At 47.6% G+C, this 23,069-nt stretch overlaps 1 long non-coding RNA gene across 6 annotated transcripts in view; it reads left to right on the forward strand.

Moving 5' to 3' along the window:
- The window catches only part of LOC117196202 (uncharacterized), a 128,389-nt gene that overhangs the window by 90,443 nt on the left and 14,877 nt on the right, over positions 1-23,069 (forward strand). For all 6 annotated transcript variants that reach the window (XR_007477339.1, XR_007477341.1, XR_007477338.1 and 3 more), the window contains one exon: positions 19,451-19,764. This is a non-coding gene — a long non-coding RNA (uncharacterized LOC117196202). The remainder of the gene's footprint in view (positions 1-19,450; positions 19,765-23,069) is intronic.

The raw sequence follows: 23,069 nt of genomic DNA on the forward strand, positions 1-23,069 counted from the left end.
TCCTAGTTTCATTCTTTTACATGTAACTGTCCAGTTTTCCCAGCACCACTTATTGAAGAGGCTGTCTTTTCTCCACTGTATATTCTTACCTCCTTTATCAAAGATAAGGTGACCATATGTGCGTGGGTTTATCTCTGGGCTTTCTATCCTGTTCCATTGATCTATAGTTCTGTTTTTGTGCCAGTACCATACTGTCTTGATTACTATAGCTTTGTAGTATAGTCTGAAGTCAGGGAGCCTGATTCCTCCAGCTCCGTTTTTCTTTCTCAAGATTGCTTTGGCCATTCGGGGTCTTTTGTGTTTCCATACAAATTGTGAAATTTTTTGACAAAGCCGGGTTTTAAACAGTGCTCTGACACAGCTCATAACACAGCTCTGCTCCTAAAGGCCAGGGCCCTTGTCTGACCCCTTGTAAGAGCAACTTTGGCTTAAAACACAGAATGACACCCCACCCCCCTTGTATGGAGGCTCAGGGTACCCAACACCATTGGCAAGGCCAGGTCAGGTTTTCTTCTGGAGGACCCAGGATCTGTGCTGAGGCCAGGATGAAGCAGGGAGGTGGGGAGGCAGGGCAAAGGGAAACAAAGGTCACTTATTACTGACAAAGAACTCATTTGTCCCAGCGTGTAAAGCCCCGAGCTTTCACACAGTCCTGAGCCATTCACTGGAGCCCTGAGCTCATACTAACCAACTAATCAGCTCCAAATGCTTCTCAGAAGTCCACCTTCCATGGTGCCAATTTCTGATTCATTGCCACGGGGACGGATTTCTGGGTGAGACAAATGATGAGCAACCAAGAGCCGGGCAGGGTCCCCCAAGCTTGCCCACACACTGTTGCAGGCAGACGTGCCTACTTTGTCTCTGACAGTGACAGAACATGAGCACACTTTAGTTTGTGCAACTTGTACCCCTTCCTGAAGAACCCTGGGACTTGTCCACCCTCCCCCATAGTGAGTTAAATCAAAGTGTCCTGGCTTCAGAGGCCTGGTGGAAATGAATAAGCTGTATTTTGCAGCCCATGGTCATGGCAGGTCATTCCCATCCCAGAAACTGACAAAGCATGTAAGGTAATGATTTAGTCTGTCCATTCTTTGATTTTCTGCCCACTCTCTTCCCCCCATTCCCCAGAGGTCTCTTGGCCCCGTGACACTTTCATCAGCAACTTTCCGGTGCCTTCTAAAGGAGAGGGACTCATGGCCTGGCTTACCTCCTCAAATCGGACCAGGGAAGGAGCTTACCTGGAGAGGAGGTGGAGCAGGGCTAGGTGAGGCAGGGTAGCACCTGTGGCACACATGGATGGAGGCACTCTCAGGTGCCTACCTGCACTTACATGGCGTTGAGTGAGCGCCTCCCTAAACTGTGCATCCTCGGTGCCTCACTTGCCTCACCCTAGTCCTAGCCTTGGTGTGGAGGATATTTCTTTTCTTTTTTTAATTAACTGATTAATTAATTAATTTATTTATTTATTTTTGGCTGTGTTGGGTCTTTGTTGTTGTGCGTGGGCTTTCTCTAGTTGCATTGAGCGGGGGCTACTCTTCATTGCTTTGCGCAGGCTTCTCATTGCAGTGGCTTCTCTTATTGCGGAGCAGGGGCTCTAGGCGTGTGGGCTTCAGTAGTTGTGGCTCGTGGGCTCTAGAGTGCAGGCTCAGTAGTTGTGGCGCACAGGCTTAGTTGCTCCATGGCATGTGGGATCTTCCCGACCAGGGCTCGAGCCCATGTCCCCTGCATTGGCAAGTGGATTCTTAACCACTGTACCACCAGGGAGGTCCCATGGAGGATATTTCTAACTCTGAAGGAAGCACCTCCCTGGTCACAAGCCCAGGATGCTTTTTTTAAATTAAAATATAGTTGATTTACAATATTGTGTTAGTTTCAGGTGCACAGCACAGTGATTCAGTTATATATATATATTCTTTTTCAGATTCTTTTCCCTTATAGGTTATTACAAAATATTGGGTATAGTTCCCTGTGCTATATAGTAGATCCTTGTTATTTATCTATTTTATATATAGTAGTGTGTGTATGTTAAACCCAACCTCCTAATTTATCCCTTTCCGCCACTCTCCCCTTTGGTAACCATAGTTTTTCTATGTCTGTGGGTCTATTTCTGTTTAGTAAATTAAGTTCATTTGTATCTTTTTTTTAAGATTCCACATATAAGCAATATCATATATTTGTCTTTGTCTGGCTTACTTCACTTAGTATGATAATCTCTAGGTCCATCCATGTTGCTGCAAATGGCATTATTTCATTCTTTTCTATGACCGAGTAATATTCCATTGTAGATATGTACCACATCTTCTTTATCCATTCATCTGTCCATGGGCATTTAGGTTGCTTCCATGTCTTGGCTATTGTAAATAGTGCTGCTGTGAACACTGGGATGCATGTATCTTTTCAAATTAGAGTTTTCTCCAGAAATATGCCCAGGAGTGAGATTGCTGGGTCATATGGCAACTCTATTTTAGTTTTTTAAGGAACCTGCATACTGTTCTCCATAGTGGCTGCACCAATTTACATTCCCACCAACAGTGCAAGAGGGTTCCCTTTCCTCCACACCCTCTCCAGCATTTATTATTCGTAGACTTTTTGATGATGGCAGTTCTGACCACGGAAGATGATACCTCATTGTAGTTTTGATTTGCATTTCTCTAATAATTAGCAATGTTGAGCATCTTTTCCTGTGCCTGTTGTTCATCTGTATGTCTTCTTTGGAGAAATGTCTATTTAGGTCTTCTGCCCATTTTTTGATGTGTGTTGTTGTTGTTTTTTGTTTTGTTTTGTTTTTTTTGATATTGAGCTGTATGAGCTGTTTGTATATTTTGGAAAATAATCCCTTGTCGGTCACATCGTTTGCAAATATTTTCTCCCATTCTGTAAGTTGTCTTTCGTGTTGTTTATGGTTTCCTTTGCTGTGCAAAAGCTTTCCAGGATGCTTTTTTTAAAAATTTATTTATTTGTGGCTGTGTTGGGTCTTCGTTGCTGCGCGTGGGCTTTCCCTAGTTGTGGTGAGCAGGGGCTACTCTTCATTGTGGTGTGCGGGCGTCTCACGGCGGTGGCTTCTCTTGTTTTGGATCACCGGCTCTAGGTGCGCAGGCTTCAGTAGTTGTGGCACACGGGCTCAGTAGTTGTGCCTCACAGGCTGTAGAGCGCAGGCTCAGTAGTTATGGCGCACGGGCTTAGTTGCTCCGCGGCATGTGGGATCTTCCAGGACCAGGGCTCGAACCTGTGTCCCCTGCATTGGCAGGCAGATTCTTAACCACTGCACCACCAGAGAAGCCCCTCCAGGATGGTTTTTAAAAAACTATCAGTGCTTCATCCCAGACCAATTAAATCAGAACCTTTGGGTATGGACCCTGGGCTCACTCATCGCAGGTGAGTCTGCCGTGCAGCCATGGTGGAGAGTTGCTGGTCTGAGGGCTCACATGGGCCACAGGTAATGGATGGATGTTCTGCTGATGTCTGCTGCAATTTGGCCAGTTGTCCCTGCGATGACTTGGCTCCCTCAGGACTTTCTCTGGGTCCCACAAGGCCCAAGGCCCTGTGGGACATCCAGGTTCTGATCTCGGCTACAGTGCCAAGCACCTCCACAACCAGCTCTGCAGTCAGACTTTCAACTAAGTTCCTTAACAGCCTCTAGGAGCCACAGAGGTTCCCACGCTGTGCTGCGTCTTCTTTGATGTGGCCACAGACACCTGCATGTTCCCTGGTGCAGGGAATGTGTTTGGTCATCCCTGCAGACTCTGAAAAGAAGACAAAGTATTCTCTTCAACTTAGCAAACATGTCTCCCCCAAGGGAGTTGGAGACACATGCCTATCTGACCCCGCTCTGTCTTCCTTTTCCCATGATCTGTTGGAAATAGAGGGATAAGCTCCCCCCTTCCTCTTCCTGCCTTGGAGGGACGGATAAACTATTATGATGGGATCCTCCAGGCCTTTAGAAAATCCTCTCTCCCTAGCACTTGACTTTCAAGCCTATTGTCATTCGTGCAACTCATGGAAATCTGATTTGACAGTGAAACCTCAGCAAAGGCAGAGACTGCCCTTCCCTGAAGCACTGACACTCCCTGCTACACAGAATGGGAGGCCCCAGAGCAAAAAGATGTATAGGTTACAGAAACACTTCTAAAAATATTTCAAAATAACATGATCTCCACATTTCTGTGCCAAGATTCAGCATTTTACACAGAGCCTTGGGATGCACAGGCCTCTTCCTGGATCTCCTGTCACCCCTGTCGGAGCATTTGAGGAGGCAGATAGAAGGGGGGCATTTTCATTCCCATCTCATATTTGCACGAGGAGACAGGGGAGAGACTTCAGTGAACACTGGGGCCCTCAGAGGGCAGGGGTGGAGTAGAGGGGCCAGAAGGAGAGAAACGAGAGCTCTGAAGTGGGTCTTGAGTTTCTGTTAATGTACTGAAATTCTTGGGATTCTTAAACCTCTGAGTAGGTCTAATATATTTTATTGAGAAAAGTGAAGTCTTTGACTCGACTGTGAAAACTGGGAAATGCGAAAGCCATCTCTATGTAAACCTGGGTGTACAGTCTGGACCGCCTCCATGGGTGTAGGTTTACCTGACTTTCCCTCACTCCCACCCTGCCCACATGTCTGTCTCCATGTCAGTCCCCCTGCAAACACTCTTGTCGCAGGTCATTGCAGGCTCACCTCTCTCTCTCCAAACGCCTCATCCTGCCTCTCACTGCTCTTTCCTGCCCCACTCTGCTCCCCTGCCCTCCTGTGCATGGCCAGGCAGGGCTACATGCCAGCCCCCAGGCCCCACTTCTGTAGCTGCATAAATACCACTAAGCCCTCTAGGCTTCTAGGAGCTGGGCCTGCCTCCCACAGGAGATTAAGAGCCCACAGTGAGTCAGCAGCCCAGCTGGGCCCCAAGCCCCAAACTCCTGGCTGAGCCTCTATCAGCCGGGGCATTCCCTGTCCCCTCCTAGGGACCCCCTTCTCCTCATTTCCCCCAGGCCATAGGTAGACATCTGCCCCTACGTTGGGCTGTCAGAGTCCCACGGTATCTTCTTCCCTACCCTGTCCCAGCTCTGGAGCTGTCCTGCCTAATGCTCTTGGCCATGGCGGTTGGCCGTGTCTATATGGCAGAGAAGCCTGTGTCTTGGTGGTGACAGTGGCATTCTGGAAGACAGAGGCTGTGGGGTGTGCATACCTCGTCTCCTTGGCTGTGACCCTGTGGGTTCTAGTAGGGAGAGCTGAACGGCTGCCAGGACACCCACAGGCCTTCGGTGCCCACACACTCCGTGAATCACAGCTACTGTACGCTGCCCTGAGTCACCACCAGGAACCTGGGGAGGCAATATCAGCCTGTTTTTAAAAGATCTGCTCGCGTACTCAGGCTCTTACAAAAGGCTTGATAATTATTGCCAGGAATAGGTATTGGTTCAGGGTCTCCGGGGCTGACGTAGGCAGCTCCTTTGATAAGGGGCCAGGACACCACATGCGCAGCCTGATCGCCACCACGGGAGGGGCTGGATTTCCGTGAGGGCGGCACCCCCAGCTGCCACGGGGGGAGTATCATGGACCCCGCCTTTGCTTCTTGAGGGGACGGATGGGAGCTGCAGGAGAAGCCCTAGCACCAACTTCGAAGAACAGAGATTGCGTCTCTGTGCCAACTATTCTCTGAGTCACTTAATGTCATTCCCATTCATGGGAAGAGAGAAGTCTGGTGCATACGACTAACCAGTTTGACTTTCCAGCTTCTTGGCAATCCAGGAATTTTTAGGCCTCCGTAAATAAGTCTCCAAAGCTCTCCCTCTTCTGGTGGGGAATGCCCTCTTCACAACCTTCTAGTCATTCAACGAGCCTTTTGCGGGCCTCGGAGCTACCACACTCCTTAGAGATCATCTCCTCCCATTTGCTTACTGATGAGCAAATCAAGACTCAGAGTAGGGACAGGACTTGTCCAGGTCACAGAGATAAAAACCAGGTGGCCAGACCTGGAGTTAGCCCTGTGGAGATCACGATGGATAAGACACAGCCTCTGCCCTCGAGGAGTCCCAGATTATCAGGGGAAGCAGTCATTTGTTCAGAGAGCAATGATACAAGGTAGTATGTAGTTAGATCCATAAAAAGTTGACATGAAGTATCATGGGAGAGCGAAGATGCGAGATCACTCCTGCATAAGGAATAGTATATCATAGGGAATAGTATTAGAGTAGATCTTCCAGAGGTGGGTTGCATTTGGACACTCAGGGATAGGAGAAGGGGGATAAGCGTAGGCAAATGAAGGAACTAGCTTGAGATGAGTCGTGGAAATGGGATGCCCAAGGAACGTAAGCCAGTTTGGCTGTTGTACCAGATGCTAAAACCAAACAGTGGGGTGTGGGGAGGGGAGTAGGTTGGGGGAGGGTCAGATGATAGGAAGTCTGGAATGTGGGATTTGAACTTATTATCATTGTTATCATCGGATAGCACCAGGTAGCAATGTGCCCAGCATTTTACTGAGCAATATTAATCATGTAAGGCAGTGTACTTTCTAGGAACTTGGAATTCAAGACAGAGAATGAAATTAGGGACATATATTGAAGGCATAGATTAAACATATACATAAATCAAAAACTATTTAACACATAAGTATTTAAGTGCAAGTAAAGGAGTAAGTGCATTTAATGAACCGGTGAGGGAAGAAGGAGTCTGGGGACTTGTTCCTGCAAGGTCTCCCTCTGTCCTCAGCCTCCCCTGTGCTCTGCAGCTCTGGGAAAGGCCTAGAAGAGCTGACATCAGTCCTCATATTAGACGTTGGCTTTGTGTGGCTTTGTGTTCCAGATGGCTGATTTCTTACATGGAACTGTTCCTTGAGTTTCCACTCATTCTCATTGATTGATCCAGTTCTCTTCTACATCCCAGTCCTGAGCTCATAGCACCCAGGAGACACAGCTTGGAGAAGGCAGGGGGTAGGCATGAGGGCCACTGAGTATGGTGGTTCATGTTAACCACTGCACAAGAGAGAGTAAGTGGGAGCTAAAATCCAGAACTCCTCCTCTTGTCAAGTCAAAAGACTGTGGGTTGCTGTCTTCCTGGAGCAGGGAGTGCCTTTTTCTTATCCACACAAATGTGTTTTATGGGCTTGTGGCTCTGACAGGGATATGGCCAAACAGCTTCTCTATATAATCCTCTCCAGCCTTACCCTCCCTGCCTGCCCCTCGCTCCATGGCCCCCCACCTTCCACCTGGGACATGGAAACACTTCCAGCCTGATGCCCTGGGCCAGGTGCCAGCATGGCGATGACTCTCAGCCACCCAACTCTCCCACTGGACCCCTGGCTCCTTTTCTGTCCTGTGAGGCCGGAGATCTGAGAAAGGGCAGAAGAAAATCTTTGCTCAAATATGCCAACGACTGAGAAGTATCCACACACATGCTCTAAGGCCCCACTGAGTCGAGGCCTGTCCTCAGACTGTTAAACAGATCCCTGGCTATCCCGGTGCACTTGGCAAACACGGCACTCGACACTTCATACACTGTAAGAGTTGGAAGCACCTCAGAGTCCCTAGTCAGCAGAAATCACTCCCCACCCACCCCACGACCCCCTACACACACCATCCCCGACAGAGGCCACCCAGCCTTTCTCTGTCTGAGCATTTTAAATGACTTAGAGCTCACCAGCCCCAGATGGCCCCTCCCATTGTGAGTGAACTCTGGCTGTATTAGCAGTCTCCTCTTTTTGTTCTGCTGCAATTCGACCCCTGTAACTTCCACTGTTAGTTCTGGTTCTCTCCTTCGTTGCCATACAGATTTGTAGGTAAGAAGAAAAGAAAGAGAAAAAATGACACCCCTCCACAAAACAAACAAAAAATTCTCTTTTACCCCCTCACTCATATGTCTCTGCACCAGGAAGTCAAACCTCCTGAGAAATAGCCCTCAATACTCCCAGCCAAAACTTTGCCCATTGTCCATGTAATGTGCCATTCTTTGTCCTGTTCCTATTCTTGTCTCCACGCTCCTGGGCTGGTTTCCTGATTATAGGCTGGCAAAAGTCACTTGGACCTCATCCCCCTTAAGTACGGGTTCCTGACTTCCCACCCACCCCTTTGATTCTGCTCCTCCAGGCAGCTTATGGTATATACTTTACCTAGATCAGCACCAGGGCCTCCATGAGCAGTTGCGCAGGTTGTGCACTGCTCAGCTGCACATCAGCCTCTAGACTCTATTCTCTTAAGTCCTTGCTAAGTTCACGGAGTGCCTTTTGAGGGGGCAAGATATAGGCAGGAGAAAATGAGAACTTCTTCTCTGGGATCCCTTGGCCCTCCAACTACCCACCTACTTTTCTCAAATGGATTGTGAGCTCCCAGAGGGCAGAATACACCTCTTATTTTTCTCTGGGTCCTGAACAGCAAAGTCCAACTCAGAGCCCTAGCCAGGTTAGAGGTTCAGGAAGTGTTACTTGAATGGATGGATGAATGAATGAGTGAGTGATAAAAGAGTAGGATTTGATTGCTAAAGGGTGAGAGGGGAGCAGTTGAACAGTAGAGAGGGATGAGAGGGTCACTGACACACATGTGCATGGCCTCACCTCTCTGTGTTTTAGAGATTCTCAGGGGCCTCACTTTTCCCCTGGCAACTACTCAGATAGCTTGTCATTAGAAATGAACATCATGGTGGCCCACTCACTGTTCCCCCAAGTCATTCTCCTGTGTCTGACTTCTTTGCAGACTCCCTATTTCTGGCCCCACATGACCAGTCTGCATTTCTTTCCAAGCTGCATTCCTGATTTTCCACTGCGTCTTTAACAAAGCAAGACACTTGGAAGGCCAGTCATGCAGCAATGATGATGGGGGCCCCAAATAGGGTGTTGGCAGGAGAGGAGAGGAGGAAACAGGAACAAAAAGTAGTTTGAAAGGTGAATTAAAAGAACTTGATCTGGGTTAAGTGGTCGGTAGAGACCCAACGTGGCAAGGGGAGAGAAGAATCAAAGAGAAGTCCTCCAAGGGAGGATGGAGGTCCCGTGGATGAAACATGGATGTCCAGAGGACAGGCTGACTGGAGCTGATAAGGAGTGACTTTGGTTTTGTGCATTTTTGAGGTGCCAACTAGACATCAAGTTGGAATTGTAGAACTGGTATTGGAGATACGGGACCCAATTTGATAAGACAACTGTAATAGTAACATAGAAATCTGAAATGACGGTGAGCAAGCGAGGGTGCGAAAGTCCTTCCCAAGGTGAGTTGCTACCTCGAGATAAAGGCCTAGCTGCGCCTGCCTCAGAGTTGTGAAGAGGCAGAAAGAAAGAAAGAAAGAGAACCTAGTGTGGCCTAGGAATTGTGCCGGTGCTCCACGCAAGCCACATACCCACCCTCACTAGACATCTAGACCAGAGCTGTCCAATAGCACTTTCTGTGATGATGAAAACATCCTCTGTGCCAATACTGTGGCTACTAGCCCCATGTGACTATTGAGCACATGAAATGTGGCTAGTACAACTGGGAAACTGATATGTAACTTTATTTAAATTTAATTAATTTAAATATAAGTGTAAATAGCCACACAAGGCCAGTAGCTACCATTTTGGACAGGACAGATCTATTCCAACCTCTTCAATTCACATGTGAGGAAACCAACAAAGTGACTTTCTCAGCAAAATTCTTTTCCCTAAAATATGAACTGATTTTCGTGCAACTCTTTTCCATTTTCATGTAACTCTTTTTGTGTAATTGAGGCCAGGTGTGCTTAATAGAAATCCTGACGTGGCTAGAATTTAAGGCCTGAATAACAAGAAAGATCTTTTGAAGAATGGAGGTTTTTGCTAAACTTTTACATTGGTTTTCAATGTTAGGGTCAACTGGATTATTTTGTAGTAACTCGAATGCTCATTAATACTAATTCTGATGAAATTGATAACCTTGATTGAGCACTGACTATAGGCTAGTAACTTGTATTAGTTCTCTATTGCTGTGTAACAAAATACCCCCAAACTCAGCAGCTTAAAACAAAGAACATTTATTATGTCATTTATTAATTTCCAAGGGTCAATAATCAAGGAGCGACTTGGCTGCATGGTCCTGGCTCAGGGTCTGAGGTTGCAGTGAACATGTCAGCTGGAGCTGCTGTCTCTGAAGGCTTGCCTGGGGCTGGAGGATCTAGTCCTAAAATGGCTTACGGACATGGTTGTTGGCAGCAGGTCTCAGTTCCTTACCTTGTGGACCTCTCCATAGCGCTGCTCACAACATGTGATCTTCCCTCAGGAATAAGTGACCCAGAAGGAGCATGACCAAGTAGGGAACCTGAATGCCCTTTTGTGACCCTGCCTTAGAAGTGACACACCATGACATCTGCGGTATTCTGCTGGTCACACAGACAGACCATTTCTAATGCTCTAAAGGAGGAGATTACATACGGTATCAGCATCAGGAGGCAGAGATTATTAGGCGCATCTTGGAGACAGGCCATCTCAGTGCTTCACACATACCATCTTGCTTCAGCCTCATAAAACGAGCAGGTGGAGGCCATTATTTATCCCCTTTTACAGATGAGGTGATTAAGACTCAGAGAGGTTAAGTGACCTCCCAAGTCTCTCAGGTGACAAGTAGCAGAGCCATGTCTCTCCAGGTCTTCTTGGCAAAGGCTGTCAGACCTCCACGGTTGCACTGCCAACCACAACATGCTCCAACAGACATTCTTCTTGATCCAGCCCTTTGGCTCAAGGCATTTTGCAGCTGCTAAATCTTTGTGAGAAATTTAACACTGACTTGTTAAAAACATTTTTTTGAAACTAGGAATAGAAAAATACTTCCTCAACACAATCAAATGGAACTCATGCTACTCATGACTGTAGCAAACATAATATTTAACTGTAAAGCATTAGACATAATCTCATTATAATCAACAATGAAGATACAGAGATAAGAAGTAGAATTCTTGGAAAGGAGAGAAAATTATCATCAGAAACTCCCAGAGAATCAGCTGGAAACACTTAGCAGTATTAATGAGATTTCAGCCAAGGGGTGGATCTGAGCTACACACCTCAGAGCAGTAGCTTTCTTACAGTTCAGCAGTAACCAGCAACAAGGTACAACATATCTCCTTCATCCCGCAGTCCCCTTGTGTCACCCTGGAGCCAGTGGCCTGTGCTCATTCTGTGGCCAAGGATTTGTGCCTTTTTTCTGGCCCACGTGCAGGGCAGGGTGCCTGAATGTTTGGAGGGGGGGCGGGGAGGACTGCGAGTCAGACAGCTGCAAAAGGAGCCTTCAGGCTGGAAGTTTTCTGCATGGGTCTAGGACTGTCTAACACCCTGGGGAATGAAAGGCAAGACCTCTCCTGCCACTTTGGCTTTTCCTCTGCAGAGAAAAATAAAGGACAGGAGATAGGATGCTGGCAGGGGCTGGACAGTGTCTCACCATGAAAGCGGCCAGAATGGAGAGCACCCCTGCTTTTTGAATCCTGACGATCCAGGTTGGGTCATGGCTTGGGCACTATTCATTTGAAGCAGCTACGCACCTCTCCAATCCCCACTTTCTTTACCTGTGGAGCAAAAAGGGGATTGCCTACCTCCTAAGGATTGTGGGGGAGAATGCAATATGATAATGAACAGGAAAGTACTTTACCAACTAAAGTACAATGGAAACAGAAAGTAAGACTGCTAGTATTGATGAGGGCTCCGAGCTGGCCTGCTGACAGAGCCACGTGCTGTGCCAGCTCTCTGGCTGGTCCCCAGGTCCCCAAGGTGCATCTGACCCAGCTACACCGAGGTCCCATACAGGCCTCCTGCTTGGTAAACTGACGACACTGGCTGCTTCAAATGCCCTAAGAACAGGCACAGGAATGCAATCATGTACGTTTACCTGGGCCCAGTTTCCTAATCCATAGATGGGCTTTGATTTCTCTGATAAGTTTGTTTGTATTGCAACTTCTACTTTGAGGACCCCGGGTCAAAGGGTATCACCTTCCTTTCTAACAGGGAGATGGTAGTACATCTCCTGGAGCCTCGGGACAATGCCTCATGCCCCCATCCACGTTTGGGTCTGGCCCACAAGAGAGCCAGTCACCCGAAGTAGGGTCCCAGGGACAAAGACAAGCTCCCAAAGAGGCTGTGAGGCCAGGAGAGCAAGGGCGGAGGAAGAGAAGCCTCCGTGGTCCTCAGAGCACAAGGGGAACAGGCAGGGGTTAGGGGAACACAGGACAGGTCGGGGAGTGAGAACTTGGAAGGAGCGAGGGAGAGGCTCTGGGAACAGGGGCCCCAAAATGATCTCTTAGCATTTCAGATGTTTGAGAGTGATTCCCCTGCCCAGGGTCCCTGCCTTTGGGGCCTCCAGGAGGCCAGCCAGGAGTTCCTGGCTGAAAGCAACCAGGATTTCCTAGGTGAAGCACGTTGCCCCACTTGTGTTGGGAAATGGGGAAATTCTGCAACAGCTGACTTCAATTACTAAGTCCTCTCTGCTTAAGAGATGCCATTCCCCCAGCAGACTGGAAAATGTTTAAATCTACCGGGACACATGCATGCCCAAGGGGGAGGGGTTTGCTTAGGAAGTGGACTGGCTGCTTCCCCCATTCCTGAGATGACAGCAGAGGCCCGCACCCAGAGCCAGGGCCCCCAGGCCCGGCCAGCCGCTGCAGGCTGCAGCCCCAGTGGCCCCACAGGCTCCTGACTGATGGATGCCCAGCTGTGCAGGAGGCCACTCCTCTCCTTCAGCTCAGTCAGCCCTGGCTGCCTGGGGCTGCAGGTCTATGTCATGGTCCCGGGGGGAGCCGTGGGGAGAGCCTACCCTGAGCTCCTAGGCCTTGCCTGTGGCCACCAGCCCGTGGAGTGAAGGGCTGGCAGCTGTAAACCGCAGCCAAAGGCCAGCTGTCCCTGTACGTCTGCCCAGGCCGCTTCTGAAGCGTATCCTCTGAACATGACATGACACTCAGCTGGCTGCTGAGAACTAAGAAACCACTTCAGTACGAGGACTCCTGAGTGCAAAGTGCACACATCTCCCCAGGGAGCCCCGCTGGTCCTGCTTACCCCCAAGTCTGGCTTCTCTCTCCAGCCTCATCTCCCTCAAAACGGAGTTTCTCTCCCTCTCCCTCTGAAGGTCTCTTTTTCTGTGTCTGTAGCTGCCTCTCTACAGTTCTGTCTCTCTCCGCCCCTCTGCATATGTCTAGGTGTCTCTGTGTGTGTCTGTTTCTCCCTGTCTCTCTGTGCCTCTCTGTCTCTGTCCCTGTCTCTCTCTCTCTGCCTCTCCTATCTCTTTGTCCCTCTGTCTCTCTCTGTGCCTCCCTTTCAGTCTTTGTCTCTTTCATCCTCAGTCTCTCTTGGCCTCTCTCTGATCAGCTCTTGCTGTCTCTGTCTCTCTCTCATCCTTGAATAAAGCTGCCCAGACTGTACCTCCAGCAGGACCGAGGGCCTCCCAGAGGCCCCACAGAACAGAGCAAGGTGGACACTGGGCCAGGCCCATGTGTCAGGTGGGCACAACGGTTTTGCTGGAACTTGCCCTCTGGCCACGTGAAGACTGTCTCTGGCACCAGGGCATTCTGGGCATGCACAGCAGGTTCTGAGGCATTCACTTATAGCTGATTTACTTTGCTTATTCAGCAGAAACTAACACACCATTTGTAAAGCAATTATACTCCAATAAAGGTGTTAAAAAAAGAAATGCTAACAACAACAAGAAAAATAAGCAACAGTGTTGGGCGGCTCCACTCATCCTGGGAGACACAGAGGAAAGGTGATTACATGCTGTGTCCGCGAATCCGTGAAGCCCTGTGTCTCCCTCCCAGGGAGCCAGTGTTCTCATTCTCTGTATTCTTTGGTCCTTCCAAGTGGCAGGAAAGACCTTTAGAAACCAGTGTCTGAACAAAATGCCAGCTGGAAAACCACAGGTTTCTGCTTTTTCTAAGTGAGCTGGAGGGAGTGGGGCTGGGGCTGAGGGATAGGTAAAGAATTACTGAAGATATAATAGGTACAGCAACGCAGAGCCCCATAACTTGAAAGGCTTGAAAGGGCAGCTGAGTCCAGGGCTTCTGACTGTACACACCTGTGGCCAGTTCATCCCCCACTCCCTGCCGCGACCACCACCGCAAAAAGATTGCCACCCAGCAACCAATATATGAATCAGAGTAATAATAAGGGCCATTTCTCTTGGGTCAGGGGTACTATCAGCCACTCTTTGTATATTATAATATCTTGGTCAATCCTACCAAAAATCCTAGGTAAGTAGTCCTCTCTCCATTTTACAGATGGAGAAACTGAGGCTCAAAGAGGTTAAGTAACTTGCCTAAAGTTATACAGCTATTGAGTAGAAGAGCTAAGATTAGAATCTAGGACCATCAGACTCCAGGCTGCATGCTTGCCCCATTGTCACCCTGAAGAAAAATTTTTAGTCACGTGGAAATGGTTCTTTTCATACCTGAGTGTCCTTTCTGTGAGTGGATCAGAATATATTGATAGGAATATTTGGAGACAATGAAGCACCTGGTCAAGCTCACCTCTCCTCCCTGCCTTCCAGGCAGCATGTGGATTCTCAGCATGTCCGGGAGCAGTGCTGTTCCGATCAGTCTAGGTAGCAAAGGCCCACAGTGATGTCTGTGGAGCTTCAGGAAACACTCCATTTGCTGCATCTTACCAGTGGTCAAAACAAAAACAACAACCAGATATTAAAAGCTTAAGAAAAATGTATGGAAGAAAAGTTTGCGATTGATAAAATTCTAGTATTTTTTTCTTTTCTTTGAATTGGGATAAAACTGACATCATTCTCATTATTGTGGCAGGATACTTTGTTCACTAGATTTGACCCGAAGGTCTAAGAAGGGAAGGAAGGGCTCCCGGGGGACCTTCTCCCAAATGTAGCTGCTCCTCTGATCAGCAGTGATTAGGAGGAGTGTGTGTGCCTTACACTTCTCAGGTCAGAGAGAACTTCAGAAACAAAAAGGTTAAAAAAAAAAGACATTTGGTCCATCTATCTGTAGACTCTTCCTTCCTTCTTTCAGTGGAGAGAAGAGTCCCATTCATAGCCATTGTTTCTGCGAACAAGAGGGGAGAAAAGGGTGGCTTGAAAGGCAGCCAGGCAGCGCAACACGCCACACCCACTCGGGGATGTTTAAACCTGCTGAGGCTCTTGGAGTTGATCTCTCCCTGCAATGACCTCACGGGGACAAGCTGTGTATGTCTGGTGCCAGGATAAGGCTGTGGCTTCACCCACAGAAAAAGTTCATGAGGTTTAAAAGAATTCATTACTCTAATAATACAATAGTGACCCAGAGAATATACACCCAAAGTGGATTTGGGCCCAATTGCTAATTTGGCAGTCTTCATTGGACATAAACTTGATTCCATTCCATTCCACAAATATTCCCTTAGTTCCTTTTGTGTGCCAGTGCTGAACTAGACACAGAGCTCTGACCCAGAAGAGCTTATTCACTCTAGGAAGGGAGATCAAATAGGTACTCAAAGAGGGAGGGGCGTTCAACAGTCAACAAATGTTTTTTGAGGGCCTACTAGGTGCCAGGCATTCAGAATGAGGGATTCCTTAAAAAAGCTTTTTGGAGGAAGTCTGATGGCAAATTTGACTCCCTTTTTTGATCAAACAAACCACACTCAATTTAATTTCACGAGCAAGTCCCTATTATTTAGGGACTTTAGAAAATAATGTTAATGCTTTTTCATTTTAATTTTTAATGTGTTTCCTGCTAGGCTTTAAGCTTCGTGGCGGCTGGGCTGGAGATGTGCCTTGTGCACGGTTTGTCTCCAATGCTGAGATGGTGTCTGGTCTAGTGAGTAGTCTAGAAAAGCATGAACCTGGGGAAGCTCCTGGCCTGCAGGGGTGGATGTGAGATGGAGAAGGGATGAGGAACAGGAGGCCTGCTCACAAATTATCCTACAAGACAGAGCGACATAAGTTTTCTTTCTTTTTTTTTTTTTTTGCGGTACATGGGCCTGTCACTGCCGCGGCCTCTCCCGTTGCGGAGCACAGGCTCCGGACGCGCAGGCTCAGCGGCCATGGCTCACGGGCCCAGCCGCTCCGCGGCATGTGGGATCTTCCCGGACCGGGGCACGAACCCATGTCCCCTGCATCGGCAGGCGGACTCTCAACCATTGCGCCACCAGGGAAGGCCGCGACATAAGTTTTCTAAAAGAAATAGCAAAATCTCTCTCTCTCTCTCTCTCTCTCTCTCTCTCTCTCTCTCTCTCTCTCTCACACACACACACACACACACACACAGAGTCAATTAAGGGCATAGGATGAATTGTGGGCTTCATACTCCCATGGCTCACTGAACTGGCCATCGTTTTCATAGCTTTGAACAATCAAATTGCAGATACCTTGAGTGGCTCTCTCAACACCCACTTCAACCTCTTTTCTTCTTGCCATCTCTACCATAGAGTCAGAAAAACTAAAATACTTAACTTCCCAGCCTCCTCGGCAGCTAAGCATGGCCACGTGAGATGGTCATCCCTAGCCGAATGAGATGAGGCCAGTGAGATGTTGGCAGAAGTCCCTGGGAGGACTTCCCTTTGAGAATATAAAGGCAAACATCACAAGGAGAAAGTGTTTGCCTTGGTGTCCTTCACGTAGCCCCACTTCCTTCCTGGAATGAGGACTGGAGGTACAGCAGCCATTCTGCAACCATGAGGACAAAAACAAGTCAGGCAGGGAGGTGGTAGGAACCTGGGTTCTGAGAGGTCCCTGAAGCGGTGCCACTCCTGCCCTGGACTGCTCACCGCTGGGCTCCTCTGACAGGAGGGAGAGATCCCCTCCTTTTTCTTGCCATCTCTACCACAGAGTCTGGAAAGCTAAAATAATTATTCAAGCCACTCTAGTTGGTTTCTTTTACTTGTGCCTGAGCACAAGCCTAATAATATGTATAAAACAACCACTACTGACCACTTTCCACATTGCTGGAGGCTTTGCATTCATCAATCACCATGCTGAGAGGCACAGAGAGCTAACAGTTGCAGAGCATTCACTTTGTGCCAGAAACTTTTCCGAGTTATTTAGGTGTATCTCCTCTCCACTCCTCACTTATTATCAGTCCCAAACTACAGATGAAGAAGCAGATTTGAAGAGGCTATGTAGCTTGCACACGTAAAGGGCAGAGCTGCTAGCTGAGCTCTTCGCCACTCACCTGTGACGTCTCCTCTCTGTCTCTTTAATAAAGTCATTCTCAAGGAGTGGCCCCCAGACCTGCAGCATTGGCATCCCCTGGGAACTTGTTAGACATGCAAATTCCCTGTCCCCACCCCAGACCTACAGAATCAGAATCTAGGATGTGGGACCAGCACTCTGTGTTTCAACAAGCCCTAAAGGGGATTCCAATGTGTGTTAAAGCTTGCAAAGACCTCTTTGGAATATGTGAGGAGCCTCCATTGTCCTCTCCTGGACATTCCTTATTGCAGCTCCCGTCGGGCTCCTCCTTGGGTTCTAAATCTTGGAGTCCTTTTTTGATCCTAGATCCTGGTTGATCTCTGCAGCTGCCTTAGTGCAGGAAGAAAAGGGATTCTTTGCTGTTTTGGCCCCAAGTCCAGCTTTGGGCCTCAGATCCACAGCCACCTAGATGCAGTGGTGTTCCAGGAACGCTGTCAGGAATGAGCCTTTCTAACCCAAGTAGCCCCCCCAGCCCACCCCAGGCTGGATCGGCTCGTTTGCTGCTCCGTGTTCTCCAGTCTCTTTTTCATACATGCCAAAGCACCTCCAAGAGTCCACCTTGGGAAACCCCACCTGGAGCTCCCACTTCCCTCCCAGCTCGATCTTTGGCCCAGGTGGCCTCTGGAGTTAGGGCCTGGAGCCAAAGAGGTGCTTCTAATTTCCAGGGTTTGTGAGTTTATTCACAGACTCAGAGCTAGAAGGGGACTTGGGGACCATCCAGTTCAATCCCCTGATTTTACCAAAAAACAGAGGCTGAGGGAAGAGAAGTGATAGGTCCATGTTTATCAGAGAGATGGTAGAAAGATGGGGTAAAGCCCAATGGAGTAGACATGGTAGATGCATGTCCCGAGTCTGCAGTGCGTGATGCTGCCTCTCTGACACCCAAGAGCAACTTCATGTTACCAGCTCAAGACACACGCCTACTGACTGAGGTACAAACAGGCCCCAGATGCTTCAGCTCCTGTTGGACAATGTTCATGTCAAACTCTGGGCTAACCCACACTTACTGATGCTCCTCTTGAGGATGGAGAGAAATCTCAGACCAGCAGAGTAGCAAAGAGAGGAGAGGACAGGGCTACTGACCTGGGGGAAGAGACCAAAAGATTTTCTGCTTGCAATGATTTCCTTTGAATGTATCCCAGGTTTGAGCTGTCCCTGCGGAATATTAAGGGGATATTTATGATACTGATGGGGTTAGGAAGAGAAAACTGGGGACCATCAGTAAAGGGACCTTTAAGGGAGGGTGAGAATGACTGTGTTCTTCTCCAAGGCCACTTGGAAGATAAATTCGGGCCCTTCCACAACAGCTACTGCCATGTTCCCTTAGCACAAGTTTTCATTTCTCAAGGCAACAAAGGCAAGGGACAACATACCTCCAAGGTGAGTTCCAGAAGAGAGCCTCCTTGTGCTCTGGAGGATGGCTCAACAGAGGCCAAGTTAATTTACTTAAATTGTACCATACTCAGGTGCTCAGCATAATTTTAAAGTGATAATGAACATACGAACTCTTGTTTCTGGGTAGTTTATCTAGTGACATCTCTTGGCATTCACAGGCAGCCAATTTCTTCCGGAGGAATTTCCACTAATCTCTTCTCCAGGAATAGACCTTGGCTCCCAAGGCAGTGTCAGTGAGCTCAAGGCATAGCTTGACTTGAGCCCTAGCATTGCCAAAGCAAAATGCCCTGGCCGTAGACAAGTGGACAGAGATTTATAGAGCCTTTTTTGAGGTCCCCAAAGCCAGGATGGCTGCAGCGGTCTGTGAGCTTTGGAGTCTTTCCTGCTTCTGGGATGTGGGGAGTAGAGGTTTGAGGGGGAAGGAGGTGACAGTAGGGAGAGCAGCTCAAGTACATATGATCAGCCTTAGCCACTCTCTGACCTACTTCTCCTTCCTCATCTACCATTTCTGTGGCAGCTTTCCCACCTCATCTGCACTTCATCTTTATGCCAAACAGATTTAACTTATTTGAGGTGAAATATTGTTGGTTTCCAGACTCTGATTCTCCCTGGGAATGATCTTCAACCAAATAGAAAATATAATTTGTAAAATACCCCATTCAGATTTGCTTCAAAATAATACGGAAGGGGAAAGCAGTGGGGTTACAGATGAAACAGGATTGCCTCTGAGTTGATCATTGTTAAAGCTGGGTGATGGCGTTATTCACAATAGCCAACAGGTGAAAACAACCCTAGTGTCCATCAACAGAGGAATAGACAAACAAAATGTGGTATATACATACAAATGGACTATTATTTAACTTTGAAAAGGAAGGCAGTCCTGACACATGCTACAACATGGATGAACTTTGAAGACATTCACCCACAGAAGTTGAGATATATATATATATTTTTTGTTTTGTTTTGTTTGTTTTTACAGATATGCAAGGATCCAACAATTATAGCACTCTCTGAAGAAAATAGTTTCAAAAAGACTCTGACCGGGCTTCCCTGGTGGTGCAGTAGTTGAGAGTCTGCCTGCCGATGCAGGGGACATGGGTTCGTGCCCTGGTCCGGGAAGATCCCACATGCCGCGGAGCGGCTGGGCCCGTGAGCCATGGCTGCTGAGCCTGCGCGTCCGGAGCCTGTGCTCCACAACGGGAGAGGCCACAACAGTGAGAGGCCCGCGTACCACAAAAAAAAAGAAAAGACTCTGACCAAAATCAAATGGGTTAGAGAAGAGAGGAAACAGGGGTGAGCAATAAATCATGTTTCCTTATATATACATATACACACATGTATATATACATGCTTACCTATATATATACACACACACATTTGTTTATATGTATACATGTGCATAGATTTATACACATATATATAGTTCAGTATAAATGGATAGTGATAGACTGGAAATGTGTAATGCTGAATAAGAATTCTTAAAATAGAGGTGAAATACTGCAAAGGATATTCTAATGAGATCTAGAAAGAAAAGTACCATGCTACTTCAGCAAAACCTAGGTGTTGGGGGCAGGGCATACAGAGTGAAAGCATCCGAGAGGCTCTTGGGATAAGGAGAAGAAAATGGGGGAAGTAGAAGTATTCTCAATAGCTCAATGGCATAAATCTTAGAAAGTCAAAGCAGAGAGTTGGCTCCCATGCTCCAGCTCATTTTTCACGAAGCTCCCCAAATGCTAAACAGATTTCCTGTACCCTCGGTGACAAGAACCTCCTCTCTGGCCAAAATCCTGCCCCACTTTCCCACCCCAGTAATATGCATGGCCTCATAGCCATCTCCTGCAGGGGCAGCCAGCAAGCATCCCAGGCTGTCTCATGCTCTGTAACAGAATGCCTGGAGCCCACCTCTTTCCTAGTCTCCTTTTTCTAGGAGGGGGCCATGACTTGCTCCCAGGAACCCAGGCAGGGGCTGTTTCCCATCACTTCTTGCAATGAGGTATTTCATGGGGCCTGAGAGAGGAAATCAGGTCTCTGCTCCCCCTGGGATTAGTGCCATTCTCTGGTCTGTTCTCCCAGAAGGCCCTTTCTCTAGGTCTGACATAACTTTCTCCTCCAAGACAGGACCAGCGAGAATCCATTTGTGTATAGAAAGACGAGAAGATACTTTTGACGTATTGTAATGTGAAAGAAGCAGCCTGCAAAATAATTTATAAAATATACTCTATTGTAAAAAAATCCCACAAAACTGTATTACACCTTCATGGCATAGATATATAAATGGGGAGGGAACTGGGATTGGAGGTAAGCAAAGGGAAGTTTAGTTTTATCTATATTGTTTGAGTGTTTTACCGTAGGAATGTCATCATGAATCACATGTGTGTAATTTAAATATATACTTAACCCATAACAAGAAGAAAGACCTTCATGCTTTGAAGGGCAGATACGTCCATTAATCCATTCATAAATGCCCACTGTAAGTCAGTAGCTGCTGGGGAGAAGAAATGACTCATACGTAGCTGAGTCCTGGAGGCATTCTCTGTCTGGTAGAGGAGATAAGACGTGTAAACCAGTAAGTGAAATAGGAAGACGCCCAGTGGAGAACCGTATGTGCAAGAGCAGATGAGGAGAGAATTTGGGAGGAGATGAGGGGAGAATTTGGGAGGAGATGAGCGATAACAGTAAGCACTTGAGTTTGACTAGCCTGAGGGGGGAGGGGAAGTAGGGGAGAATAGTAAATGATACAGCTAGAAAGGGAAACCAAGGCAAAAGCGTTCATTTATTTATCTAATGCTTCCTGAGTGCCAACGAATTTCACTGCCTAATGGTGGGAGAGGGGAGAGGTTGTCTGGGGCAAACAATAAATACATTTTGCTGTGTACCTGAAAATAACACAACCTTGTTAATCAACTATGCTCCGATATCAAATAAAAATTAAAAGAAAAAAAAAAAGACCTTGGGAAGGCCAGCTGGCTGGAGATAGCAGATTCAGGAGTCCTTGTTTCTGGGTGGAGGACAAAACATGGGAAGGATCCGTCAAGAAGAGCACTTGGTGTGGGACCAGGAAAGGAGACGGTCATTATGGAATCTCTTGGGATCTCAGCAAAACAGGGAAAGATCTAGGGAAAGATGCCAGGACTTCAGTTACCCAGGAAGGTTACAAAGGAGCCAACAGAGGAATTGGGTTCTGGCATTTCCACCTCAAACTTGGGCTCCTACCCTCCAAGGGTGGTGGCCCATCTGACTCTGTGTGTGCATCTGGCACTGGCTGCACAGAGCTGCAGCTGGGAGCTGACCGGGTGAGGCAGAGACAAGAAGAGAGGGCCTCGCTTACAGCATGGAGGAGGGAGGGGTATAAACTGGACATTCAGGATATAAGAACTGCTAAATAGTGAAAGGAGTAACCACATCCTCTGATTAGGGGTCATGTCCAAGGTGACGGTGCTCTGCATCTCGCCTTCATGGTGTTCTCCACTGGCTCCTCCCCTACGGCTAGCTTGGGAGCCCACTCTCCCCAGGCCTCAGAGAGGAGACAAGGAGCACACACGTCCTCCCGCCTGTATGTGGGTTCAGGACTTTGTCTTCGTGGGCTGCTGGTGAGTGGTGAGTGGCAGGCATGTTTTACAACTCCAGATTAAATGCTCCTTCCATATGAGTTTATGTTTATGTCTTTCAGATTTCATCTTTCTATGAATAAAATGCAAGCTCAGTTTGACAGTTAAGGCTACCATAACCTGGTTCCACGATACTTAGCTGTGGCTGGTGTCTTCAATACGTGCTACCCTTCTCCATCCTGCTCCCTGCCCCAGGGGCTATCCTACAATAGCCTCTGGCTTCTGTTGGATTCAGCTGTTGGGGAGCTCCAGAGGGATACCTGAGTGGTGTGGGCGGGTGATGACAGTGTATTTATTCCTCTGGGTCTAAGTGTGATGCTGGCTTTATGAGACTGAAGCTTGCAATTTTATTGGTCCACAAAAACCAAAAATATCACCAAATGCAGAAAAATAGCAATACTGTTCTGTTTTCAGCAGCATACTCTTTGCCTCTTCATCTGACAACTTTGTAATCAATTTTTCTAGAGAAAGAACGGAAATATAATCCATTCTTTCCCCTAGTGGGTTTGATTGGAATTGGATTCTTTTTATATTGGTAACGTAGAACAATTTCAGTTTCACAACTCATCGTTTGTAATGTCATGTCAAATTCTGAGATTGCTGTCCCATTTGGGAAGACCTCTATCATTTTCTTCCATATATAACTAAGACTTAGAGCATTTCAAATTTTCTTGTTCAGGAATTAATCTTAAATACTCTTTGAATTGCTCAGACCTATAAACCAGCTTGCCTTTGGGCCCCATTATAGTGGTGGCATACCATGAGTTTTATGTTATCTTTTATAGAGGGTGCTGTGTGGTTTTGCCCAGATTCCCTCATGGGGTCAGTGCAGCCATCCCTCAGCTGCTGGAATATAGGATCTGCTGGGGCCACATTCTGGTCGGCTTTTCCCAGTCCTGCCATCCTCATTTCCTCACAAGTAGAACTCCTGAGAGCTCTCCACGGTAAAAAAGTTACATGCAACTTTCCATTTCATAGGCCATTTCTAGG

The sequence above is a fragment of the Orcinus orca genome, chromosome 5 (genome assembly GCF_937001465.1).
Source record: "Orcinus orca chromosome 5, mOrcOrc1.1, whole genome shotgun sequence".
In the NCBI taxonomy this organism is placed as follows: Eukaryota; Metazoa; Chordata; class Mammalia; order Artiodactyla; family Delphinidae; genus Orcinus; species Orcinus orca.